The sequence below is a fragment of the Sprattus sprattus genome (genome assembly GCF_963457725.1).
Source record: "Sprattus sprattus genome assembly, chromosome: 21".
Classification (NCBI taxonomy): domain Eukaryota; kingdom Metazoa; phylum Chordata; class Actinopteri; order Clupeiformes; family Clupeidae; genus Sprattus; species Sprattus sprattus.
Genome location: NC_137919.1, coordinates 7,897,215 through 7,923,732, shown reverse-complemented (window position 1 = coordinate 7,923,732; position 26,518 = coordinate 7,897,215).

The following is a 26,518-nucleotide window of genomic DNA, read 5'->3' as shown; positions in this document are numbered from 1 at the left end:
AGATTCTAAGACAAGAGGGCTTATAGCTAGCAGCCAACACACTTCACCTTAACCAGCATAGTTGGGATTGCCCTTGGCTGTCACAGTATCTATCACTAAGCTAAGTAGCTAGCAGCCAACAGACTTGGTTGCAAAGACCATAACCAGCATAGATGGTGTGAATAATTATGTATTCAGTTGGGTTTGGCCTTTACTGACTCCGTCTCTCTCGCCCTTGGCTTAAAAAAGAAATGAAGTTTTCTGGCTGAGCCAGTTACCCAACCCAGAGCTATTAATGTTGTACAAGTACATTCTTTCTATATTACAACCCCTTTAATTACTTTCACAAAAGCACATCAATAGCTTGTCATGACTAATGGCACTTAAATGTCATAATTCAACACTGCTTAATTACTGCTTTATTACAGTGCATGAAATGCCCTGTATTGTTATTCCTAGGCTTCTTCTTCTTCTTCTTCTTCTTCTTATTCTTGTTACCTTTTTCTTCGATTAATTCAGCCCGAACCGCTTAACGTAGAAACTTCATTCAAACTTTGTCGCGTAGGTCTTGTAAACGACACTTATGCTATGTATTTTTCACTTTTCTAAACTTTATACTTTTTAAGATATTAAAGAAAAACGAATATAAATGTCTCCCATTGACTTACATTGGGCCATTATGACATCATAATAGGGTCTTTAAACTGGCTTGCACCTGTGCTTCACTGACAGCTGCACCAAATCAAAGGAACCTCTACTCTCTCCGTCCCTCTCAATTTAACTGTAACTAGGAACATTAAGACACCATCCATTCTCTATTTTTTTTCTCTCCATCTCTCCATCTTTCTCTCTCAGTCAACTTTCTCTCACACTCAATCTCTCTTCTTCAATCCATTTTTATCTCCTTTTTTCAATATTTTCACTCTCTCTTTATCTCTTCATCCAGAGCCACTCTTGTTCACTATTCTTTCCTTCTTCCACTCTTCTTTCCTTTCTTATTTTCTTCTTTCACTCTTCTTTCCTTTGTTCTTTCCTTCTTTCACTCTTCTTTCTTTTCTTATTTCCTTCTTCCACTCTTCTTTCCTTCACTCTTCTTTCCTTTCTTCTTTCATTATTTCACTCTTCTTTCTTTTCTTCTTTCCTCCTTCCACTCTTCTTTCCTTTCTTCACTCTTCTTTCTTTTCTTCTTTCCTTCTTTCACTCTTCTTTCCTTCTTCCGCTCTTCTCTCCTTTCTTCACTCTTCTTTCCTTTTGTCTTTCCTTCTTCCACTCTTCTTTCCTTTCTTCTTTCCTTCTTTCACTCTTCTTTCTTTTCTTCTTCCTTTCTTAACCTTTGCATTTCATGCACTGGTATTTCCTTCAGGAAATGCATTTTCTAGTTTCTACTTACAGCTCTGGAAAAATGTTGATATATCATTTTATAAACTTTCAATAACATTTCTCCCAAATTCTTATTCGTCCCATTAGAACAGTGTAGGTGTTTCAGTCTGTGCAAGATATGAATAGTGCAAATAACATATTATTGAAGTACGGTACTGTAAACGCTGTAATGATGCTATTGGACTGGTGGTGTGGAGTTCAGCAAGCTCACTGCCGCCGGGTAGAAGTGTACACACACACAGACACACAGACACACACACACCCACACACCCACACACACACACACATATACACACACCCACACACACACACACATACACACACACACTGACAGCTGGAGAAACTGACACATTTGCAGCGGTGTTTTAATGTTTAGGTTGTTGGTAGGTTAGGTATTTACAACCATTTAATGTTAATTACATTTTACTATTAGGTGGTGAGCGGCCTTAAAAATAAATTTCTACTCTGGCACTAGTAAAAGAACAGTGTTTAAAACTACACACCGTACCTTTAATCAATAAAAAGAAAGCCAACCTTTAACTTACTCAGGTAATATTTAACCCATCAAATAGAATGCAATCCATAACATGATTCTGAATGCAATCCATAACCATTTTAATCCATTTATTCCTCACTAATAATGTCTCTTTTTCGCAGGTATTTTCACATTGTCATTATGCATCCCAGTGCCCAAAGGCTTTGCCAGTCATTTGGACAACATCGAGTTCTACGACGACCTTGAAAGCTCACGACTTCTGCTGAGTCCCGGGTCTGGACCCAATATCGCCCCGCGGGTCGAACTGCCCGCCGAAGACACACTTCTGGGAGAAGACCCGGAGTTCTTCCCTCTTCTTTCTCAGGGGAACTCCCTCCCTGCAAAGCATTGAGGCTCACCTTGTGCTCTGCGGTTAGCAACCACACCTGAAAACTTAGAACAACACTTACGTAACACTTAGTAGAACCTTAAAGCCAATGTGAAGAGTGAATGATATATGCTGAATAAATGTAATTAGCCCACATTCGGTGGCACGTTTAAACAACTTTAAAAATCACACACCTATAAATGTCCTTATATTATGTAATTTTGCACTGTGATGTTGAGCGTAATTCCTATTCTGTGAAGTTGATATAAAGGCAAAATAACGAGAAGCAAATCAATGCATGGTGAAATGTACAACAGGGGAAGAATGAAACTGAGTTAAACCCTTAAGCCAATGTGAAGAGTGTGAATCACTATGTATTTAAGTATGACAACAAACAATGAATGATGTATGCTGAAGAAATGTAAATGTAAAAAGCCCACACTCGGTGTGTCACCTTTAAACACCTTTAAAATGTCCTTATGCTATGTACATTTTGCACTGTGATGTTGAGTGTAAATTCCTATTCTGTGAAGTTGATATAAAGGCAAAATAATGACAAGCAAATCACAGCATGGTGGAATGGAAAGCAGAGGAAGAATGAAACGTACCAACAGTTAGATATGCTGATGTTAGTGTGAATATATGGTTGAATCTGAGAGAAAGAGAGTTAGCAGATCAGCCAACATCCTCAAACAACAAGGATACAACAACAAAAAGAAACAATCAACAACAGCAACAACAAAACTGCAAATCCAGTTTCGCCCTTCGGTTGTTTCCTCTCTGTTGGTTGTCATAGTTACAGAGCAGCACAAACAGTCCCTGTATTTAGTTTGTGCCCTCTAATAAGTATTTTGTTTTTGGCAAAACATCAATGCCTTTTCCACATCAATGCAATTTGCACAGTCTCACTGCAGGAACTCTGCCTGTGCAGTATGCAATACCATGCCAGTGACCTTTGTTGCAAATGTCCATCAACTCACAAGAAATCCAAGAAATTCAGGAAATCTCACATTCCTTGATTGACAGGGGACACCTTATCTTTCATGACAAATGATATGTTGAAACGTAATGAGTTAAAGATATGCACACACAAACCTCCCACACATGCTCTAAAACAGGTGTCACATTTTACATATTATCACAACTTTAAGTTGTGGTTATTCTGGCAATTTCATGAACCTTTAAGGACAAAATAATACACCAATGTGTCTTTAAAGTAAACAAAAATGTGAAGTCAAACTATGTAGTGTAAGATGGCATGTTCTTTGATATCCACTGTCTTTGAAGTCCACTATTTTTCATACATTGTTTGTTTTACCACTGGGCAGCAACACACCTTTTAAGCAAGGGGTTCTTCATTATTGTCTGACCAGACTACACTGGTAATGAACAAGAAGAGAGACCCACTGTAGAGCCAAGTAACTCACTCATTACAAAGTCGCTTATCCTATATGTACCCAGTCTATGAATGTTTTAGGAGTAAGGCTACCGTTTTGATCTATACATTGCATTAGAGGACAGGCTAATGACCCTAAAGAGTACATAGCTTTTCTTCCAAGGATGACCATTTTCTGACCAGCTTACTTTCTGCAATGCACACAGTGCAACAAACTGCAATCTATATAAATATGTTAACATTAAACATTACATGTTTTTGGACAAAATGTTTTTTTCTTCTTTTAGAAATGTTTTGCCAAACAGGCTTTCATTAAGTCTCAAGAATAGCAGCACTGATGATTTTGACAGAAAGAATGTCGTAAGGGTGTGTGGGTGAATCTATGTGCCTAAGTGTGTGTGTGTGTGTGTGTGTGTGTGTGTGTGAGCGTGTTTTTGGCAGTAAGAATGTACTCTCGCTGTAACTTTGCGTCACTGTGCCACAGTGATACTCAAGTGAGTCACCCACGAAAAATTAAAAATTCAGAATACAATCACTTGGGCTAAAGCACAGTGACGACAGAAAGGTGGGGTGTAATTCCTGACGGCAGAAGCCACTGGGACCCACTCATTTACATCATTTGTGTCTATTGAATTACACAATAAAAACACACCCTGGTGGAAGACTGACTTGCACTGTTTAGAGTTTATAGGGGTGTATAATGATGACCTGAATGTTGTGACAGTTGTGACCAATTCAAAATAAAATCTTTCAAATTAATATCCATGGTATATGTTGGTATATTATTCCCATGGTCATGTGAAGGACAGATAAACACACAGGTAATTCCAACTGACCAATCAGGCTCTGCACTAAACAGTTCTGCGAAAATGCAGCACAGAAGCACAGCACAATACTGCAATCTATAGAAATATTAGTGCTGTCAAACGATTAAAATATTTAATAGCGATTAATCTCATTTTTGTCATAATTAACTCAAAATTAATTGCGATTAATCGCGAATTTGTATCTTTTTTTTTCATAATTTTAATTTTATTTAAATGCTCTTATCAACATGGAAAAGTGGATTGGCTTGCTTTATGCAATGCTTTATTGTATTGAAAAACAACACAGCCAAACAGGAAGGTACAAAATAAAATTATAAAGTGCACATTTCAGATAAACAAGGACTTGCAGTTAAACCATGGCTTAATATTTCTTTTTTTCAAGTTTGCTGTGAACATAGAAGTTAGGCCTCTTATTTAAAAAACAATGAACCGTAACAGTTAGGTTACCAATAAAAGGTAAGCCTACTACTTCTGTGCTTTCTGTTGACATTTTCAGCCAACAGTGAAGCTCGCTTTTTTTGCACAACACAACTTTTAACTCGTATCACGCTCACCATTCACTCAAACGTAACGTTAGCCTACTACACAGTTTGCGAGGCCAAAAAGAACGTTAATCTAAAAATAAAAATACAAAAAAAAAATAAGAAAATGTACGGCGTTAAAATGGGTTTGCCTTAACGCCGTTAATAACGCGTTAAAGTGACAGCACTAATAAATATGTCAACATAATTACATGTTTTTGGACCAAATGTTTTTTTTTTTTCTTTCATTAAGTCTGAAGAATAGCAGCACTGCAATATCAGATCAGATGCTTGTGACAGAAGGAATGTAGTAAGGGTTTGTGAATGTATGTGTGTGTGTGTGTGTGTGTGTGTGTGTGTGTGTGTGTGTGTGTGTGTGTGTGTGTGTGTGTGTGTGTGTGTGTGTGTGTGTGTGTGTGTGTGTGTGTGTGTGTGTGTGTGTGTGTGCGTGCGTGTGTGTGTGTGTGTGGTATACATTTCAGGCTCAGGAACACTCAGACACAGAGTACACAGAGTGAAAATGTATTTACGGGGTTGGGCTGCCATAGTGTTAAGATGGGAAGAAGATTGGAGGGTTTTTTTTATTCGTTTGACAGCACTAATATTTATATAGATTGCAGTATTGTGCTGTGCTTCTGTGCTGCATTTTCGCAGAACTGTCCAGTGCAGAGCCTGATTGGCCAGTTTGAATTACCTGTGTGTTTATCTGTCCTTCACATGACCATGGGAATAATATACCAAGATGGGAAGAAGATTGGGATTTAAAATAGAGGAAACTAATGATTATTGATCATTTCTCTCCCTGTGGTCACACATAAGACAAATGTCACAAACACTGACACACACTTCTAAAGGTGTCACCTGTTTTGAGAGGTATTCTTCTGATACACTAAATAAATGAATGAATGAATTACGTAAGGATCAAGGCAGGGTGGTTGACCAAGCGAGAGAGGGTGGGTGAGCACCTGCATTATACTGTGCGACTTATGACAGACCAAACAACCAAAATACGAAAATGAACAGGAATGGCGGGTTTGAAGCATTCATCTGTGGACAGCAAACACAGATATGATTAATGTCACACTAACTGGTTTTTGACTTGCAACATTCCTGTGAGGGTCTGGTACCTGTTCAAAAGCATTAAGCCGAGCTCACTCTCTCCTTCACACGCACACAGCAGAATAGGAGGATTTCAGCTTTATTTTACAACATACCGCCATATCATCCTGTGAGTATTCCTCTTTTTGATGAGATTCAGTGTGTTGATAGCCTACTAGATGTTTACGTACAGATATACTGCTGCAATCATCATGTCACGCATGGGTGAAATCAGGAATTCTGAAAAGTAGATGGAGGACTTTTGAGCGGGTTAACTCGATCTGGTCTTGTTAAATCTAAATATAGAATTGCCTTGTGTAAGTCTTAAATCAAGTATGTCAACTGGTTACTCTGGTCCTCATTTCATCGGATGCTAATGGATCCTTCACCCATTACATTTTGTCAGTCAACCCAGCAGATGCTCTCCTGTGCTGTCCGTCATTGAGAACGTCTTCTCCGCCAGATATGTTCCGCCTCCTACTGATCGCAGGTCAGTGCCCTGTCAGCAGGACAGAAACTGTAACATAGAAACATTTGCCCTTTTTTAACTGTCTGTCATGGCAAATTGTGTAGTGAACAATAAAATATGACTGTGCCAGATCTGTTCTGAGGTCAGCTCATGATGCCATTTGGTATTTATTTATACATTTTGGTAATGCGTTAAGGTCAACGCCACGGACATGTGAGGCATAACAGGAGAACATAGCCAATCAAGGAAAATACAAAGCAAAGTAGCGTGTCATTAACATGTGAGCTAGGCTGTTATGACAACTGACATGTTTACCGTCTGTTCTGACAATAACTAGTTATAATGATATTAGTATGTATCATGTCAATTAAAAAAAACATACGTAGCTTCAGTGGACAAAGCATTGGACATCAACACTTATGATGGTTAATTCATATATGTAGCAGCGGTCAAGTTATCATTATGATGTTATTATGACTGTCTTATGTCAGAAGGTTCAGGTGTATTGTGACATTGACATTTGTGTTGTTGAAGCTCCTTTCACTTTTTTGTTTACTTAGTAATCCATGCTAGAATTGGATAAGTGTAAATTTACTAAATCTCAAAAAAGCATTATAGATTCTAAGACAAGAGGGCTTATAGCTAGCAGCCAACACACTTCACCTTAACCAGCATAGTTGGGATTGCCCTTGGCTCTCACAGTATCTATCACTAAGCTAAGTAGCTAGCAGCCAACAGACTTGGTTGCAAAGACCATAACCAGCATAGATGGTGTGAATAATTATGTATTCAGTTGGGTTTGGCCTTTACTGACTCCGTCTCTCTCGCCCTTGGCTTAAAAAAGAAATGAAGTTTTCTGGCTGAGCCAGTTACCCAACCCAGAGCTATTAATGTTGTACAAGTACATTCTTTCTATATTACAACCCCTTTAATTACTTTCACAAAAGCACATCAATAGCTTGTCATGACTAATGGCACTTAAATGTCATAATTCAACACTGCTTAATTACTGCTTTATTACAGTGCATGAAATGCCCTGTATTGTTATTCCTAGGCTTCTTCTTCTTCTTCTTCTTCTTCTTATTCTTGTTACCTTTTTCTGCGATTAATTCAGCCCGAACCGCTTAACGTAGAAACTTCATTCAAACTTTGTCGCGTAGGTCTTGTAAACGACACTTATGCTATGTATTTTTCACTTTTCTAAACTTTATACTTTTTAAGATATTAAAGAAAAACGAATATAAATGTCTCCCATTGACTTACATTGGGCCATTATGACATCATAATAGGGTCTTTAAACTGGCTTGCACCTGTGCTTCACTGACAGCTGCACCAAATCAAAGGAACCTCTACTCTCTCTGTCCCTCTCAATTTAACTGTAACTAGGAACATTAAGACACCATCCATTCTCTATTTTTTTTCTCTCCATCTCTCCATCTTTCTCTCTCAGTCAACTTTCTCTCACACTCAATCTCTCTTCTTCAATCCATTTTTATCTCCTTTTTTCAATATTTTCACTCTCTCTTTATCTCTTCATCCAGAGCTACTCTTGTTCACTATTCTTTCCTTCTTCCACTCTTCTTTCCTTTCTTATTTTCTTCTTTCACTCTTCTTTCCTTTGTTCTTTCCTTCTTTCACTCTTCTTTCTTTTCTTATTTCCTTCTTCCACTCTTCTTTCCTTCACTCTTCTTTCCTTTCCTCTTTCATTATTTCACTCTTCTTTCTTTTCTTCTTTCCTCCTTCCACTCTTCTTTCCTTTCTTCACTCTTCTTTCTTTTCTTCTTTCCTTCTTTCACTCTTCTTTCCTTCTTCCGCTCTTCTCTCCTTTCTTCACTCTTCTTTCCTTTTGTCTTTCCTTCTTCCACTCTTCTTTCCTTTCTTCTTTCCTTCTTTCACTCTTCTTTCTTTTCTTCTTCCTTTCTTAACCTTTGCATTTCATGCACTGGTATTTCCTTCAGGAAATGCATTTTCTAGTTTCTACTTACAGCTCTGGAAAAATGTTGATATATCATTTTATAAACTTTCAATAACATTTCTCCCAAATTCTTATTCGTCCCATTAGAACAGTGTAGGTGTTTCAGTCTGTGCAAGATATGAATAGTGCAAATAACATATTATTGAAGTACGGTACTGTAAACGCTGTAATGATGCTATTGGACTGGTGGTGTGGAGTTCAGCAAGCTCACTGCCGCCGGGTAGAAGTGTACACACACACAGACACACAGACACACACACACCCACACACCCACACACACACACACATATACACACACCCACACACACACACACATACACACACACACTGACAGCTGGAGAAACTGACACATTTGCAGCGGTGTTTTAATGTTTAGGTTGTTGGTAGGTTAGGTATTTACAACCATTTAATGTTAATTACATTTTACTATTAGGTGGTGAGCGGCCTTAAAAATAAATTTCTACTCTGGCACTAGTAAAAGAACAGTGTTTAAAACTACACACCGTACCTTTAATCAATAAAAAGAAAGCCAACCTTTAACTTACTCAGGTAATATTTAACCCATCAAATAGAATGCAATCCATAACATGATTCTGAATGCAATCCATAACCATTTTAATCCATTTATTCCTCACTAATAATGTCTCTTTTTCGCAGGTATTTTCACATTGTCATTATGCATCCCAGTGCCCAAAGGCTTTGCCAGTCATTTGGACAACATCGAGTTCTACGACGACCTTGAAAGCTCACGACTTCTGCTGAGTCCCGGGTCTGGACCCAATATCGCCCCGCGGGTCGAACTGCCCGCCGAAGACACACTTCTGGGAGAAGACCCGGAGTTCTTCCCTCTTCTTTCTCAGGGGAACTCCCTCCCTGCAAAGCATTGAGGCTCACCTTGTGCTCTGCGGTTAGCAACCACACCTGAAAACTTAGAACAACACTTACGTAACACTTAGTAGAACCTTAAAGCCAATGTGAAGAGTGAATGATATATGCTGAATAAATGTAATTAGCCCACATTCGGTGGCACGTTTAAACAACTTTAAAAATCACACACCTATAAATGTCCTTATATTATGTAATTTTGCACTGTGATGTTGAGCGTAATTCCTATTCTGTGAAGTTGATATAAAGGCAAAATAACGAGAAGCAAATCAATGCATGGTGAAATGTACAACAGGGGAAGAATGAAACTGAGTTAAACCCTTAAGCCAATGTGAAGAGTGTGAATCACTATGTATTTAAGTATGACAACAAACAATGAATGATGTATGCTGAAGAAATGTAAATGTAAAAAGCCCACACTCGGTGTGTCACCTTTAAACACCTTTAAAATGTCCTTATGCTATGTACATTTTGCACTGTGATGTTGAGTGTAAATTCCTATTCTGTGAAGTTGATATAAAGGCAAAATAATGACAAGCAAATCACAGCATGGTGGAATGGAAAGCAGAGGAAGAATGAAACGTACCAACAGTTAGATATGCTGATGTTAGTGTGAATATATGGTTGAATCTGAGAGGAAGAGAGTTAGCAGATCAGCCAACATCCTCAAACAACAAGGAAACAACAACAAAAAGAAACAATCAACAACAGCAACAACAAAACTGCAAATCCAGTTTCGCCCTTCGGTTGTTTCCTCTCTGTTGGTTGTCATAGTTACAGAGCAGCACAAACAGTCCCTGTATTTAGTTTGTGCCCTCTAATAAGTCTTTTGTTTTTGGCAAAACATCAATGCCTTTTCCACATCAATGCAATTTGCACAGTCTCACTGCAGGAACTCTGCCTGTGCAGTATGCAATACCATGCCAGTGACCTTTGTTGCAAATATCCATCAACTCACAAGAAATCCAAGAAATTCAGGAAATCTCACATTCCTTGATTGACAGGGGACACCTTATCTTTCATGACAAATGATATGTTGAAATGTAATGAGTTAAAGATATGCACACACAAACCTCCCACACATGCTCTAAAACAGGTGTCACATTTTACATATTATCACAACTTTAAGTTGTGGTTATTCTGGCAATTTCATGAACCTTTAAGGACAAAATAATACACCAATGTGTCTTTAAAGTAAACAAAAATGTGAAGTCAAACTATGTAGTGTAAGATGGCATGTTCTTTGATATCCACTGTCTTTGAAGTCCACTATTTCTCATACATTATTGTCTTACCAGACTACACTGGTAATGAACGAGAAGAGACACCCACTGCAGAGCCAATTAACTCACTCTTTACCAAGTCGCTTATCCTATATGTACCCAGTCTATGAATGTTTTAGGGGTAAGGCTACCGTTTGGATCTATACATTGCATTAGAGGACAGGCTAATGACCCTAAAGAGTACGTAGCTTTTCTTCCAAGGATGACCATTTTCTGACCAGCTAACTTTCTGCAATGCACACAGTGCAACACACTGCAATCTATATAAATATGTTAACATTTATTTATTTTTTTTAGAAAAATGTTGTGACAGAATATTAATAAGCACGCTAAAGTTGAAGAAGGTGAATGTTCTGTTTTGTCACGCCTTCTCATCTGGGTAATCTAGGTTGCCATTGGCCAACACCAGGCATAAAAAGGTTTCCTAATTGCCTCCCGGGTGAGCACGCTGAGGGATCGCCATTCGGTAGAACGCCGTGATTTTTGAGACCACCCTACTTTTGAGCATTCGGGCCTTTGGCCACTCTGACTCCGCTGGACCGTCGCGCAGCCTCACCATAACAAGGACCACACCCTTTAGTTGAGAGGAATGGGGAGACAGTGGGGGGTTCACCTATGGGGGGAGGGGGGCTGATACAAGGATACAATGGATTCTAGCAGGAAGAGGGGGAAGGGGGTTCACATGTGATTTGTTGAGGTCTGAGTGAGACAGACACAGTACACATCCAAAATGAGTTGCAGATACAAAACGAGGAATTAATGTCTAACAACGACAGAATAGCAATATTTCCAGTTCCATCAGTTGCCAAACAGGCTTTCAGTAAGTGTCATGAAAAGCAGGACTGCAATATCGGATGCATTTGACAGAAGGAATGTAGTTAGGGTGTATGGATGTGTGTGTGTGTGTGTGTGTATGTGTGTGTGTGTGTGTGTGTGTGTGTGTGTGTGTGTGTGTGTGTGTGTGTGTGTGTGTGTGTGTGTGTGTGTGTGTGTGTGTGTGTGTGTGTGTGTGTGTGTGTCTTTATGATTTTGACAGTAAGAATGTACTCTCGCTGTAACTGTGTGTCACTGTGCCACAGTGATGCTCAAGTGAGTCACCCGTGAAAAATTTGAAATTCAGAATACAATCACTTGGGCTAAAGCACATTGACGACAGAAAGGTGGGGTTTAATTCCTGACGGCAGAAGCCACCCAAACCCACTCATTTACATCATTTTTTTCTATTGAATTACACAATAAAAACACACCCTGATGGAAGACTGTCTTGCACTGTTTAGAGATATAAGGGTGTTTAATTAGTTATGGGATATGCCAGACTGAAGTTGATATGATACAAAATGACCTGAATGTTGTGACAGTTGGCAATAATTAGCATTTTTAAAAATGGTCATGTTCAAAATAAAAACATCCTTAATTTCCATGGTATATGTTGGTATATTATTCCCATGGTCATGTGAAGGACAGATAAACACACAGGTAATTCCAACTGACCAATCAGGCTCTGCACTGGACAGATCTGCGAAAATGTAAACAAATCTGTCACAGCACAACATTACCAATTACATCACTAAAATACATTACTTAGCATACAACAAGCCTTGTATCAGTGCCAACTGTGACAGTTGCTAGTTACTTTGGCTACTGCTTGTTTTTGACCAAAACGTCGTACTGCTGCTCTAAGTGAATTTAGGCATGAATTCTGCAGAACAATTAAGGGGTTGGCTATACCATACCATTAAACCACAGGATAAATTAGCCAGATAGGGGGGTTCCTTATGACATGATGGATGATCTGATCTGAGCATTTGAATCTGGAATTTGAGAATTTTATGTTTTCCTTCCCAGTGTACATCAAACTTCACCATGTTGATGATTCATGTACAATGTCCTCCTTATTCATTTGATGACAATGCTTTTAGTTGTTTTTTTAGAGATCCACCCATGGCTAGATCTCACAGACAGAACACCCTTATTATTTGTCCAACACTCACACAAGTTTTTTTTTTTAAATGTAAGATGGTTATGTAAGATAGTTTCAACAAACCACATATTTGAAAGCTATGGGGAGGCATCATCACCTCATTATCTCTTTTCATTTGGATAAGCTCCAAAGTATACTATGCATACTGTAGAGTGTAGTCTCTTTTCATCTGGATGAGCTCCAAGCACAATACTATCCATATTGTACAGTGTAGTCAGCAACACACCCAGATATGTACCATCGTATTCAGCTTTCAGTGAGGGATGCTCTTGGGATAGCAAGGCATAACACAGCACCACCCTGGTTTTCTAAAGAGGTGAGAGGTGTTCTTTTTATATACTCAATGCATGAATGACTGTACGTAGGAACAAGGCTTGGTGGAGGACCAGGCGAGAGAGGGTGTGTGAGCACCTGCGTAATACTGTGCGTCTGATGACAGATCGAAAACAATTCAAATGAACAGGAATGGCGGGTTAGCAGCAAGTATTTATAAGGAAGCATCCTCTCATCTTCACTCAGATTCACTCAGGATTCACAGAAAGGATAACGCACTTAAGAGGTAAGCTATTAGTTGTGACTTTTTATAGTATACAGAACTTGTGTAGAAGACTTTTTACACAGTAAGACTTTACATTATTGTACAATTATCAATATATAATGCTGAAATGCGGATTACATTATTATATTTCAGTCATAAGGTTTACTCAACTACTGCGTATTAATCATATATTTGTAGAATTCAATTTGACGAAAATTCCATGGCACTATAACTCAAATTGGCCAATACTCGAAGTTACTCTTTTGTCAGAAAAAGCATAGTCATAGTGGTGATGGCACCTTAATGCATCATTGTAATGTGTATTATATGTGTATGTGTATTATATTAATACAATTAATCAATTGTGATATTAAAATATGTTATGTTATGTCATGTTAAGTTATATTATGTTATGCTACATTATATTATATTATATTCGATTATATTATATAATAACCATCCCTCTTGCATTTCAGATAAACTGATAGGCATGTCCATTCATCTACTCTCCACAGGTCAGTGTTACTTATTTATGTTTATTTAGCATTAGGCATCTATTTTCCTTGTGATCTTACATCTTTTTTTTTTAAACAAAAATTGTTTTCTGTTCCTAAAATAATACAGAAACCCCAGTGTAAAATCTTTATTCATGGAAACACAAACATCAACAGCATTAACTTCTAAACCATTTGGCTGAGTGCGTCTTGTACTATTAAATCTTTCTTTAAACATTCTTTTTCCACGTTTATACCTAATTACTTCAACTTTTGAACTTATTGACCCATTTTTTGCCAATTGGTATGTTATGTCTTAAAGAGTGTTGTTAATAGCGACTCTTTTTCTTGTTTTGTTTTTCTTCCTTTCCTCTCCATGACCGTTAAAGGTTTAAGACATTGGATATGGCTCTGCTTCATCTCTTGTGGTGTTTAAATAATAACAAACAATGAAAGTAGATTTTGCAAATCTTTCTACATATCTAGCATAGTATTGAGCTTCCACAGCATTCTTTTAAAATGTGGCCAAACCACTACATTGAGTCCGCTATGTGTGTTTTACACTGCTCTGGATTACAGGGATCACTGAAAGACAAAATCTGATTTTGAGCACTTGAGCAAGGATAATGCCATCTGAATGGTTCTGGAGTCATGGCTCATTTAATTGCCAACGGTTCAGAGTTTGATGTTTTACTGTTCTGGCAAGAAGCATCTCAAATTTGGCATGGAGAAAGCTATGTGATTTGTCTGGCTAGATTTATATGGCAGCTCATATGAACTTTAAACCACTCTCTTGTTCTGAAAATTGACAAAAATGTAAAGAAAGGGTCAAGGAATCCGCTGATTAAAACTGCCCAATCTAAGACTCTTGCATCACCACCAGGGGAAAGGGCACCATTTTATCCTAATTTTACAACATGTAGTTGCTTGGTCTCATTTTCACTTTTTAAATTAGTAATATTTCCAACCAATTGCTTATTCCCATTACCTCCCTCCTACACAGGTCTTCTTGCTCTGCTATTGTGCCTTTCCACCGAGGGTTTCCCAAAACAAACCGATGATATTGAGTTCTACAGCGACCTAGAGAGGTCGCAATTCCTGCTGAAGGAAAGCAACTCTCAGAATAGTTTTGACTCCAAGGCCAATGCTCAAGTAGATAATGGCCTGTTTGAAGAGGATCCCGAATTCATGTTGGTTGCTCCAAAGGAAAATTCTGGCACCAAAAATGAATTGCCTGCCCCTCCAAAGGACGTATCTGTCAAGAAGAAGACTGAAGCTTTAACAGGGCCTTCAATGAAACGAGCCCGACGGGAAATCGTAGAGGAAGGTTCTGGAATATTTGAAGGTAAGCAAGTAATTATTTCCATACCCGTATTCAACCATGTGTTTGTTTTAAGGAGGGCATTGTAAGCACAGATTTACTGAAATTACCCCCTTGATTCCTCAGAGACCACAACAACAACTTCAGTGGTACCCACAACAGCCACTACAACTACCACAACAGCACCCATAACAGCACCCATAACAGCACCCACAACAGCCACTACAACTACCACAACAGCACCGACAACAGCAACTACAACTACCACAACAGCACCCACAACAGCAACTACAACTACCACAACAGCACCGACAACAGCAACTACAACTACCACAACAGCTCCCACAACAGCACCCACAACAGCAACTACAACTACCACAACAGCTCCCACAACAGCACCTACAACAGCAACTACAACCACCACAACAGCTTCTTTAACCACCACAACAGCTCCAGCAACCACCACAACAGCTGCTGCAACTACCACAATAGCTGCTGCAACCACCACAACAGCTTCTGCAACTACCACAACAGCTGCAGCAACTACCACAACAGCACCCACAACAGCACCAGAAACTACCACAACAGCTGCTGCAACTACCACAACAGCTGCTCCAACTGCCACAACAGCTGCTGCAACCACCACAACAGCTCCAGCGACCACCACAACAGCTGCTGAAACCACCACAAAAGCTTCTTTAACCACCACAACAGCTCCAGCAACCACCACAACAGCTGCTGCAACTACCACAATAGCTGCTGCAACCACCACAACAGCTGCTGCAACCACCACAACAGCTCCAGCAACCACCACAACAGCTGCTGAAACCACCACAACAGCTCCCACAACAGCACCTACAACAGCAACTACAACTACCACAACAGCACCTACAACAGCAACTACAATCACCTCAACAGCTCCCATAACAGCAACTACAACCACCACAACAGCTCCCACAACAGCACCTATAACAGCAACTACAACCACCACAACAGCTCCCACAACAGCAACTACAACTACCACAACAGCTCCCACAACAGCACCTACAACAGCAACTGCAACTACCACAACAGCACCCACAACAGCAACTGCAACTACCACAACAGCCCCCACAACAGCAACTACAACTACAACAACAGCCCCCACAACAGCAACTACAACTACCACAACAGCTCCCACAACAGCACCTACAACAGCAACTACAACTACCACAACAGCACCCACAACAGCAACTACAACTACCACAACAGCACCCACAACAGCAACTACAACTACCACCACAGCACCCACAACAGCTGCTGCAACCACCACATCGGCCGCTGCAACTACCACAACAGCTGCTGCAACCTCCACAACAGCTGATGTAACTACCACAACAACTCCAGAAACTACAACAACAGCTGCTGCAACCTCCACAACAGCTGCTGCAACCACCACAACAGCTGATGCAACTACCACAACAACTTCAGCAACTACCACAACAGCTCCCACAACAGCAACTACAACCACCACAACAGCCCCCATTACAGCTGCAATAATTACCACAACAGCTACCACCACTACTACAACAGCACCAACAACAGCTCCAGAAACAACCACAACAGCTGCTGCAACTACCACAACAGCTGCTGCAACCACCACAACAGCTTCTGCAACTACCACAACAGCTGCAGCAACTACCACAACAGCACCCACAACAGCTCCAGCAACCACCACAACAGCTGCTGCAACTACCACAATAGCTGCTGCAACCACCACAACAGCTTCTGCAACTACCACAACAGCTGCAGCAACTACCACAACAGCACCCACAACAGCACCAGAAACTACCACAACAGCTGCTGCAACTACCACAACAGCTGCTCCAACTGCCACAACAGCTGCTGCAACCACCACAACAGCTCCAGCGACCACCACAACAGCTGCTGAAACCACCACAAAAGCTTCTTTAACCACCACAACAGCTCCAGCAACCACCACAACAGCTGCTGCAACTACCACAATAGCTGCTGCAACCACCACAACAGCTGCTGCAACCACCACAACAGCTCCAGCAACCACCACAACAGCTGCTGAAACCACCACAACAGCTCCCACAACAGCACCTACAACAGCAACTACAACTACCACAACAGCACCTACAACAGCAACTACAATCACCTCAACAGCTCCCATAACAGCAACTACAACCACCACAACAGCTCCCACAACAGCACCTATAACAGCAACTACAACCACCACAACAGCTCCCACAACAGCAACTACAACTACCACAACAGCTCCCACAACAGCACCTACAACAGCAACTGCAACTACCACAACAGCACCCACAACAGCAACTGCAACTACCACAACAGCCCCCACAACAGCAACTACAACTACAACAACAGCCCCCACAACAGCAACTACAACTACCACAACAGCTCCCACAACAGCACCTACAACAGCAACTACAACTACCACAACAGCACCCACAACAGCAACTACAACTACCACAACAGCACCCACAACAGCAACTACAACTACCACCACAGCACCCACAACAGCTGCTGCAACCACCACATCGGCCGCTGCAACTACCACAACAGCTGCTGCAACCTCCACAACAGCTGATGTAACTACCACAACAACTCCAGAAACTACAACAACAGCTGCTGCAACCTCCACAACAGCTGCTGCAACCACCACAACAGCTGATGCAACTACCACAACAACTTCAGCAACTACCACAACAGCTCCCACAACAGCAACTACAACCACCACAACAGCCCCCATTACAGCTGCAATAATTACCACAACAGCTACCACCACTACTACAACAGCACCAACAACAGCTCCAGAAACAACCACAACAGCTGCTGCAACTACCACAACAGCTGCTGCAACCACCACAACAGCTTCTGCAACTACCACAACAGCTGCAGCAACTACCACAACAGCACCCACAACAGCTCCAGAAACTACCACAACAGCTGCTGCAACTACCACAACAGCTGCTCCAACTGCCACAACAGCTGCTGCAACCACCACAACAGCTGATGTAACTACCACAACAACTCCAGCAACTACCACAACAGCTCCCACAACAGCAACTACAACCACCACAACAGCACCCATTACAGCTGCAATAATTACCACAACAGCTACCACCACTACCACAACAGCACCTACAATGGCTCCCACAACAGCACCCACAACAGCTCTCACCACTACCACAACAGCACCAACAACAGCTCCAGAAACAACCACAACAGCTGCTGCAACTACCACAACAGCTGCCGCAACCACCACAACAGCTCCAGCAACCACCACAACAGCTGCTGCAACTCCCACAACAGCTGCTGAAACCTCCACAACAGCTTCTGCAACCACCACAACAGCTGCTGCAACTACCACAACAGCTGCTGCAACCACCACAACAGCTCCAGCAACCACCACAACAGCTGCTGCAACTACCACAACAGCTGCTGCAACCACCACAACAGCTGCTGCAACTACCAGAACAGCTTCCACAACATCACCTACAACAGCAGCTACAACTACCACCACAGCACCTACAACAGCAACTACAACCACCACAACAGCTCCCACAACAGCAACTACAACTACCACAACAGCTCCTACAACAGCACCTACAACAGCAACTACAACTACCACAACATCACCCACAACAGCAACTACCACAACAACCACCACAACAGCTGCTGCAACCACCACAACAGCTTCTGCAACTACCACAACAGCTGCAGCAACTACAACAGCTGCAGCAACTACCACAATAGCCCCCACAACAACCACCACGACCACCACAACTACAACTACTACAACAACAACAGCTGCAACAAACCGTCCACGTTACATAATCGGAATACGCATTGTGCTGCTCCAAATCTTCAATTCTGCTTACACCAACCCTCAAAGCGCCCTCTACCAACAGCAAACAGCATCCATTGTTAGCTGGGTAAGGCAATTACATGAATCAGTTTCATTCATATCAATCATTTGGTTGACCTAAAAAACAAGCCTGTTAAACTTATAAACCTGGTAACATGTCTTTGTGTAGATTATAAAACTGGATTCTTGCCAATTGTAATGATAAGTCTGTGTTTCACAGTGCACACCAATTTACAGCAAAAAATATGGAACAAGGTTCATCCGAGTCATCGTTGTTTCATTAAGGTAAACTATCCATTTTCTCCAACATCCAGTGCTTATGTATGCGGTAACGGGGATAGTTAGTAACCAAAGAAGAGCTTTCAACAAGGAAGTTCATGACTACCAGTAACCTAACTTCAGAACTGTTTCTTATTCTACTAATACAGGGCCGTAACACGTTATCGTCAAGATAATACGGAGGTAGAGATTCATGTCGAGTTTGATCAAGACGCACCAGAGTCTTCCCCAGATGTGGAAGAGGTCGCCCAGCAGCTAAAGGATGAAGCCAGCACCTCCAACCCACTTGAGGTGGTAGCAAGTAGCATCTCCGTCACTCGTGAGTTTCACATGTTTTTCCTCAAGGCTTGTTCTCAAATGACAGTGTATATGGTAGCATTTTAAAGACACTCATGTATACAATCACGCAAACACTTACCACAACTTCTTTTGCTTGTATTTTTATAGAACGTCCGCAGGTGACGGCTAATTCTCGGTTTACCACCAATGAGTCATTTGCCCTTACCCTGGCTAGCGTGAACTCGACTTCCTACCGCACTAGGGCGGCCCTCATTAAAAAAGAGGTGAGTGTCAGTCGTGAATTATGGCAAATTGGAGGGACTGAAGATCTGCTAAATAGCACGTGCATTGAACACTGTGTCTTTGACCAGATAAGTAGAAGCCTAACTATTGTATGTCTCTCTTTGCAGCTGGAGCCTTTCTTCCAGGAAGACTACTCTTCAGACTTCATCTGTTTGACCCCTAAGACATTCAGGTAATTGTTGACTATAATGCTATTATGGATATTGTACAGTTATGCTTATCTCTATCTCCCCTTAAAAATACACAAATAGAACATAAAGAGTTAGACTATGATCAATGTTCTTTTGGAACACATGTTCTAAATGTATGTTGTATTCATCTAAAGTAAAATCAAATCAAAGAGAGAAAAATACAGATAAAGAAAAATGTTGTCCAGATTGACTGCACTTATTTGTAGTCATCTATAATGGCTTCAGGTGAAGCATCACTAATTAACCACTAACCTCTTCCTCAGTGATGGAACCATTTACCCAAACTCCATCCTGCACACGTCAGAACTTTGCTTCACATACAATTCCACATTACCAAGTGCCTTAGATATATACAACACCATGATACGAGCAGCAAGAAGTGGCAAGCTGACTTTGGACATTATTACAGTCAATGGCACAGGTGAGTCAATGAGACCGCTATCTAGCGACTTTTTCTTAGCGACTGTCTAAATCTCCTCAGTGACGGCTATCTACTTATATCCTTAGTAAAGGCTATCCACATATCATTGGTGACTACTAAGTGACTCCAAGATGTCCTAAGTGACAGCGCTTCTCCTTAGTGAAACAACACTAACTTGCAGTCTAAGAAAGGGTGCAGTGTGTGAACTAAATCTTCTACTTATGCACCAGTGTGTGACAAATCTTCAACTTATGCACCAACATTGCCCTGCCTAAAAAGTTAATGGGTGTTGCCAGGTCTTGGTTTAACCTGTTTTGATATGTGTGCTTGAAGAATGGTGTTTTGACTTTTTGAGAGTGTCACTCACCTCTGTTGTCTCTCTCTCTTGTCCCGCAGCCATCAACGCCAGCAGCTCTGGTGACGTCAGCAGCAGGATCAGCCTCTTCACCACCTTCAGCCTCACCCTCCTCTCCGTGCTCGTCACACGGCCGTGGTAGCCGCTTCACCGCCCTCCACAGATACATGAAGGAAATATGTCCTCCTCGATGTGCATTCAATTTGCACACCCCTGATGCACTTTAGGCCTGACATATTAAAGGGTTGGACTGGACATATTTTATAATTGCAATAAATACTTGTAGGGAGTTATAATGTATCAGTGATGTATGTGTAATCTATGTTTATGTCATCTATTTATACCCTTATTGTATTTTTATATTTATTGGCCGTATCAAATAACTTGTGAAGAATGTTGATATGCTGAAATGAGAGAGAGTGCTGAAATGAGAGAGTGTGTGTGTGTGTGTGTGTGTGTGTGTGTGTTTGTGTTTAAATGAAATCACAAAGGTAGTCCATATTCTGTGACATCTATGTTATGAGTAATTTGAAGGAGAATATTTCACAGGATGGATATTTCTGTGCTTTTAGTTGTTGCACTTTAACCATAGAGTCTAATTGTGGTGGTTTAAGAAAAAGATGCCTGGAGCAGTCTTAGCCTGTATGCCTCTGAGACGACAGTAATATTTATATGATAAATTAAAGAATACTGATCAGTCATCCAGTGCTTGTCCCTTTGTTTGTTTACACAGATCTCTCACCTGTGATATTATTTCTCAGTATGTGATTTATTTTACTTCATGTGTAAATCAACTCACTAGGAACTCAAAACAAGAACAATCAACAATGCAAAGATATGCAAACAGCAACTAATTCAGAACCTCTCAATACTCACCTGAACACAGGTTAACAAAGCTGAGTAAAATCACCTTGTCTATGATAACCTATATATTTCACTGAATAGGTACAGTACATAAATTGACAAAGACACCCTCATGTCGTTCATCAGAGTGTGAAGTAATAGTATTTTCAGTGCGTTAAGGGTGTTGTCGTAAACCACACACACCCCTGTCTTCTACCTGACGGAATGGTATACAACCCTAAATCAGAAAAAGTTGGGAAGGTATGATCATTTAAAATAAAAACTGAAAACAGTGCAGCAGAATTCTGTATGAGTTCTAATTTCTTGATATGTTTTTTTGGAAGACTAGTAAATAAAGCGTTGCAGTAGTCTAACCTACTGGTGATAAAAGCATGGATTCATTTTTCTGCATCTTGTCGCATTAAAAAGGGGCATATTTTGGCAATATTTCTCAGGTGAAATTAAGCTGTCTGGATAAATGTACTAAAATGGGGCTCGAAGCTTAGCTCTGAATCTAAGATGACACCTAGGCTGGTTGCTTTTGGTTTGACCTGATGTGCCAAGTTCCCAAGATGACAGAGAACGGTGTCTCAACTTGATTTTGGCCCAACCATAAGTACCTCTGTTTTGTCATCATTCAACTTTAAGAAGTTTTTGCTCATCCACTGATTAATGGAGGTTAGGCATGCCGTGAGGGAGGAAAAGCCATCTGGGTTGGTTGGTTCCACAGAAATATAAAGCTGGGTGTCATCAGCATAGCTGTGTGAGTTATGATTTTTCCTAATGGGAGCATACAGTATATAAGGAAAAGAGCAGAGGACCAAGGCAGCTTCCCTGGGCCACCCCAAAAGGCAATTTGTGTTTAACTGATACATTATCTCCTAGACTAACATAAAAATCTCTGCCAGTGATGTAGGTTTGAAACCAATTAAAAAAAATTCCGGAGAGACCAACCCACGTCGCAAGGCAGTGAATTATAATGTCATGATCAATGGTGTCAAATGCCGCATTCAAATCTAAAAGAATAAGGATTGACACTTTGTTTAAATCAGTAGCAAGTCTTAGGTCATTTACTATTTTTACAAGGGCCGTTTCGGTACTGTGATTTGATCTAAAACCTGGGAACTTTTCCAATATGCTGTTTTCTTTGAGGAAAGTATTTAGTTGATTACAGACAACTTTTTCAAGTACTTTGCTCAGAAACGGTAGGTTTGAAATAGGCCTGTAGTTACTCAGGATGGTGTGGTCAAGATTAGTCTTTTTAAGCAGAGGTTTCACAACAGCGGTTTTAAAAGCAGTCGGAAATATACCTGTTTCTAATGAGGTGTTCACTATCTTAAAAACAAAGGGGGCCAAGCTATCGTATACTTTCTTAAGGAATTTAGTGGGGACTGCGTCCAAGCCACATGTTGAGGAGCTGGTCTGAGTTATAATTTAGCTTAGCTCAGGTTGAGTAATGGCCTTAAAAGAACTTAGTTCTGGGGGGCTATTTTTGGGTGTACTATCAATTTTGTCATCTGTGCTACCAATAGCCTCCCTTATTGAAGTTACTTTGCTTTTGAAGAATACTGCAAATTCTTCACATCTTCTAGGAGATGCCTGACTGAGTATGTCAAGCGGTGTTTGGTGTAGCAGCCGATCAATATATATCAATATAAATGACAATGATATCACAGGACTTAGCAGAGCAGCATGGAATACCTTACAGTATGCTAAAGTAAGAGGAGAGTGAAACATTAGCTATCCACACGCGTGATTATGAACTTCGATTAAAATATACATGTGATGTGCATAATTACTTAAACAAACACACTATTTACATAGGGACAGAATGTGGAACACAAATCCATAATCTCAAATCCAATCTCTATTCATGGTTTTAAGGACGTTAAGTCATTGCATTCAAAGTTAATAGTGTAGGGGCTCTCTTAATGCACAACTCACCGTGACTCTAATCCTCCCAACTCTGAGGAGAGCCACTCGGTACAACATGTATATCCCCTAGTAGTCACTATTTCCCCAACAGCATGACTTATGCACATGCTCGGTATGTTTTAATAGCACAAAAGGATGCAGGTGGAAGAAACCAAATCTTCACTGGATAGGTAGGGTACAGAAATGGACAAAGAGACACTCATTAAAGTATAAAGTAATAGTATTTCGAGTGCATTAATGGTGTCGTTGTAAAACCACACACACCCCTGTATTCTACCTGATGGAATGGTATAAATGCCAACACATTTCTACTGTCAGGTATAGGCCATTCTTTGATCAACACACTTGAGGGTGCCCCCAGGCTGGAAAAAAATCCAGAAATCCTGACTTCGTCTTCTGGTCCATTCTTTAAGAATGCAGTGCTCATTACATTATATGATTAATAAACAAATGATGTGACTGAATGCTGAATGCAAGGCTGGGTGGATGTCGAGGAGAGAGAAGGTGTGGAGAAACCTGCGTAATACTGTGCGTCTGATGACAGACCAAACAACCACAATAAAAAATGTCAGACGTCAGATGAAAAGGAGTGGCAGGTTTGCAGCATTCTTATCAAGTGTTATTACACGGCTCCGCTTTGCGTCGGAGTGCTGTTCGCCCATGTTCTATACACTATCTCTTACATAATAAACAGCATTCTCTCACCTTCACTCAGACTCACTCAGGAGAGAACACAGCAGTGTCAGATATAATCAAGATTCACAAAAAGGTACACTGTAGAGGTAAGCTATTAGTTGTGACTTCTTAGAGACACATACAGAACTTCTGTACTCTTTAACTGCTGTGCATTAATGATTCGTTTGTAGAATTAAATGTATGCATGCCATGGCACTTTAACTCAAATTGGCTGATACTGGAAGTTTCTCTTTTTGCCAGAAAAACTATATTCATAATGGTGCTGGTCAGTTAATTTTACAATGTAATGTATATTATATTAAGACAGACAGTTAACCAATTGCTATGTTATGTTATATCCAGGGTTCCAAATTATCCTATTGTCTCTAAGTTATTACACGGCTCTTCTTAATGCTGTAGAATGCTCCATTCACTTGAATAGGGCTTCCCAACGTTCTGCGGTCAACTATTTTCCGATAACTGACCGTTGCTATGCACTTCATGACCGCTGTCAAGGAAAGTGGCCTTTTTGCCTCTGATTCACATCTTTCGTAGCACTCCGCAAGTAGTACGGTAACTTATCAAGGGAGTTTCAGCGGACGGTTGAGCAGCTGTGTTCTAAAGAATGTTCAACTGTCTTTGAAGTTCAACGTCTTTGGCGAACTATTTCTCTGCTTTTTAACACTACGTATTGTAACAAAAACAAATACATTGTAAAAAGACACACTGTGTTAAGTAATTGTTTTAGTTTTAGCCGTATAATAAGCGGGATAATGTATAGAACGCCGGTCATTGTCGGGAAAATAAGCCCCTTCGCGTCGGGGTGCTGATCGCCCTGTCGGGGCTTATTTTCCCGACAATGACCTGCGTTCTATACATTATCCCTTACTTGGCGCACATGGCCTACCAAGGCTATACAACTAAATGCGCGAGCAGCGCTTTTGCGCACGGTATATAACTGAATATAACTTGATAGCCTACACGCACGCAACAGACAGAGACATATTTTTTTTTTACAGAAATTGATTTCTTTTAATTCATTTCAATATATTTAAATTTCGAAATACAAAGAAATATACCAAAAGATTTAGTCTTGTCATTCACAATTTCACAATGCAATGAAATAAAACGTAACTCATTTGAAGACGACATAAGAATGCACGTCGTCGTCTTTTTAACCTTGAACACAGGGGAAATCTGGTAGAAATGAATAAAGCTATTGTCGTACCATTACGGAGACAAAACAGACCAAACTGCCCTGCTCTCAGCTGCTGGGAATATATTGTGTGAGAATATGAATTCAGCGCCGGTGCCCTTTTTCTCAGTGGCATAACTGACCGTGATGTTTCTTTTAGATGTAGATGTCAATGTTTCTATCTCAAAAGCACGTTAAGCTAAAAGCATACGACTTCTTCTGACTTCATGACCTGTCAAATTCCAACTCTTTCTCATTTCAGATAAACTGATCGGCATGCCAATCCATCTGCTGTTCACAGGTCAGTGATCAGTGGCGTGCACACATAGACACTATGTGGTGCTAACGCACCAGGACTTTTGCCCTTTATCAACGAAAATGCCCTTTTGAAACTTTTTTTTTTTTTAATATTATTAACATTTTACTGAGGCCGGTTTTGAAATGATCTTTTAAAAACCTAAGCGATTAAAAACGACTGAAACAATGCCCAAAAATGAGCCACGTCCCCCTTGCACAGACCAGACAATTCTCTTCCTTTGTCACGTGCACTCGCGCTGGCACGCGCAGGGCACCACATGCTCTTCAGTTAACAGAAGCGTCTCCAGCATAGCAGTCACGGTCGCAGACAGGCATCTTCTCCCGTGTTCCCACCAGCCAGGTAACATACAGATCAAGTAAAATCGTATCGTTTGCCCTCTAAGCCCAACGTGTAGCCTAATCATTTTGTTGTGCAGTAAAATGTCTCATACAGCAACAAACAACTAAGCATTTTTAGCCGACTGGTCACCTGATAAAGTTTTACGCTGTATAGCCCAATGACAGATAACGCAAGGACACCCATAGGCTTATTAGGGTACAAATTATTTCGGTAGAGTTTGCAATTGCAAATCTGCAAATGTGTTAGGACGAACGTTTTCTGTTGTATAGGTTTTGTCAGGCAACATAAATTAACACATTTATTTGTGGCAGAAAAAAACGGGAAGTTCCTCATGTGAAAAATGCCCATCTGTAGGCCTATTCAATGACAACAGTTAGCAGCTAACTCCTTCTTCTCGTACTTTTGGGGACTTTACAATGACTGTATATAGTTAATGTAGGATGTGGATTTTATCTGTTGGTGGTGTGACTTTTTTCTAT